Source organism: Odontomachus brunneus, unplaced genomic scaffold (assembly GCF_010583005.1).
Source record: "Odontomachus brunneus isolate Ranch 3 - 2012 unplaced genomic scaffold, Obru_v1 Obru_scaffold_002, whole genome shotgun sequence".
Taxonomy (NCBI): Eukaryota; Metazoa; Arthropoda; class Insecta; order Hymenoptera; family Formicidae; genus Odontomachus; species Odontomachus brunneus.
The window spans coordinates 351,310-354,269 of record NW_022639452.1 but is presented as its reverse complement, the minus strand read 5'-3'; the positions used below and the strand labels follow the sequence as shown (position 1 = coordinate 354,269).

The 2,960-nt window shown below is 30.4% G+C and overlaps 1 protein-coding gene across 1 annotated transcript in view; it reads right to left on the bottom strand.

Moving 5' to 3' along the window:
• Positions 1–1,128, bottom strand: part of LOC116841518 (protein CASC3-like) — an 11,174-nt gene extending 10,046 nt beyond the window's left edge. Inside the window, exon 1 of the mRNA XM_032809560.1 lies at positions 987–1,128. The gene's annotated coding sequence lies outside the window, so the exon portion shown is untranslated. The remainder of the gene's footprint in view (positions 1–986) is intronic.
• Positions 1,129–2,960: the final 1,832 nt, after the last annotated feature.

Genomic DNA, 2,960 nt, shown 5'->3' with positions numbered 1-2,960 from the left:
TATATATATATATATATATATATATATATATATATATATATATATATATATATATATATATATATGTAGGGTGTCCCGCGTAAGCAAACCAAAAGAAAAATAAGTAGAACACATAAAAGTGAACAAAAATTGTATAGGTCATTTTTCAAACAACCACGTAAAATTTCGAGATATTATTTAAAATAGTTGGACAAATTAGAACGCATGATGCGACCGGCGGGACATACGGTTCGCAGTGGTCGGCGAAGAAAATGGAATAACGCACACGTACACGGACGCACACACGGAGCTACACATTTCAGTATGCCAAACGGCCCACCTGTAAGGTAGGTCCGCGAGCAATCATCCATTTTCTTCTCCAGCCGCGGCGAGCCGAATGTCCCGCCTGCCGTGTCGCCGCGCTCTCTTATGCTCAACTATTTTAATTAATATCTCGAAATTTTACGTGGTTATTTGAAAAATGGCCTATATAATTTTTGTTCACTTTTATGTGTTCTACTTATATTTTTCTTTTGGTTCGTCTTACGCGGGACACCCTGTATATATACATACGAGATTTGAAATTTGCTGCAATTATTACTTTTTTAAAGCGATATTTTATATATAAAAAATAATGTTTTATCTTAATAGAGGAAGCAACTTTAAAAAAAAATTCTTATTTTTGCAAATACAAAAATTCAAAAATTAACAAAGATAGAATTTTACAGTTTAATATTGCAATTATTTAAAACAAATTTGGAATTCAATATTTAAATATTAATAGAAAAAAGCAAGAAGTCAATATAGCTAATTTTAGATAACAAAGTTTACAATATTTTATGCGTATACTGCATTTGTTGAACAATTTTCAATTTCATTCTTACAAAAATCAATTTTTACATGTAATAAAAAAAATAATAATACTATATAATTTAACATAAAAGACAGAAGTTATGGTTTTTCTTTTATTATAATAACAGTTATTTTTAATAAAACAAATTACTTACGTCTTCCTATTCCATTTGACAACGGAAATATCCCAGAGTCGAAATGAATCCTAAATATGTGTCAAAAATGTTTGTAGTTTGTACACGAAATATCACACACAAATGAAGAGAAAATTGCACTTGCTTCTTCTCGGGCGAGCACAAACGAACTGAAGCTTTACATCTTTGCTAAGGGACTCACAAACCCAAAGTTTACGAAAGTGCCTTCTAATTGGCTAGAAAGAAATCTTCTGATTGGCTAAAAAGAAGCCTTTTGACTTCTGAAGGTCACTGACTTAAGCTCGCTGGCTTGCGTTCGAAAACTATCCGGGTGCACTCGCTGCGTTAGAGCCAGAAAGATACAGGAGTAAGATAAAGAGAGAGGAGAAACACTCGGATGGAGTTTTCGAACGCACGCCATGCGCATATTCGAGTTTTCGAACGCATGTCTGTGAGAGTAATATGACCAGAGCACATGTTATGAAATTCTTCGGAATTGATTCTGATCGAAATAATTTCGTTTTCTCTAGAAAAGGCAATAGAAATATATGGAATAACGGAAGTATTCCATATATATGTATATATATATATATATATATATATATATGTGTAAAAAAAAAATATATATATATATATATATATATTTTTCAATGCAGTGAACAAAATCTTCAGAGAATGTACTGAAACGTTCTTAGAATATATGAATTAAAGGTTAAAAAGTGTTTAGAATGTCTTTTGAAGATTTATGCTGTGTGGAAATGCTTCTGAAAAAATATATTAATTTCATTTTGTTATCTTCTTTAAATATATGTTAATATCAAAAAACGTATATTAGAATTTGTGAACAAATGCTACGGCAAAAGTTGCAAACCTTAAAAGGAAACTAATTATAACATATTAAATTATAATATATTAAAATAACTAATTATAACATATTAAAAGAAAAAGCTAACGATATCTTCTCAGAAATTTCGGAAAAGATCTAACGATATCTTCCCAAACTTTTGGGAAACTTTTTGGTTTAGATATTTTAGTTGCAAGCTAACTGCTCGATGTATAGGAAAAATGTATTCACACAATACAGGTATTTCTTTCCCAGGCACGTTTGGAAACTATGAAAAATTCTTGGAAAAATTAGTTCTGCGTACAGTTTTATTTCTTTTTCTTTGAATTTCCTATACTTTCTAGAAAATTTTTGCCATTTCGGAAAAGATCTAACGATACCTTCCCAAACTTTTTGTGAAACTTTTTGGTTTAGACATTTTAGTTGTAAGCTAACTGCACGATGTATAGGAAAAATGTATTCACACACAATACAGGTATTTCTTTCCCAGGCACGTTTGGAAACTATGAAAAATTCTTGGAAAAATTAGTTCTGCGTATAGTTTTATTTCTTTTTCTTTGAATTTCCTATACTTTCTAGAAAATTTTCGCCATTATAAGTACATTCTAGCCAAGCTACAACTATGGTATTTTTTCTGTTTATAAATATTTATCTTCGAGAAAAAATTTTTTTCCGTAAACGTGTGCACACATATAATCCATCTTTTAGTCCTAATGAATTCTTCCCGTTGAAAAAATTTGAAGATAATAAAAATCCAAGGCTAAATGGATAAAAAACCAGGTCTAGATAAATACAAATTTCTTTTTTCGTAAATATAAGAACTATCTAAAAGAGAGATTATCTAAATCTCGTCGTAATTTACATATATTTACATATACTATATAACTATATATATAATAATAATAATATATATATAACTATATATATATATATATATATATATATATGTATGTTACATGTAACATTGTGTTTGCTGGGATTACAATAAATATCAAATTCATATGGCGCTAACAACACAACCTGATCTGTCACCGCGGCTGACAGCTGTAAGCGGTACGAATTCAACTGCGACGGGATCGAGACAATCGAGACGGTCGAGACGGCCAATTAGTGTCGCGGAAAAGAGGCTTCACCCACTTCGATACATTCGA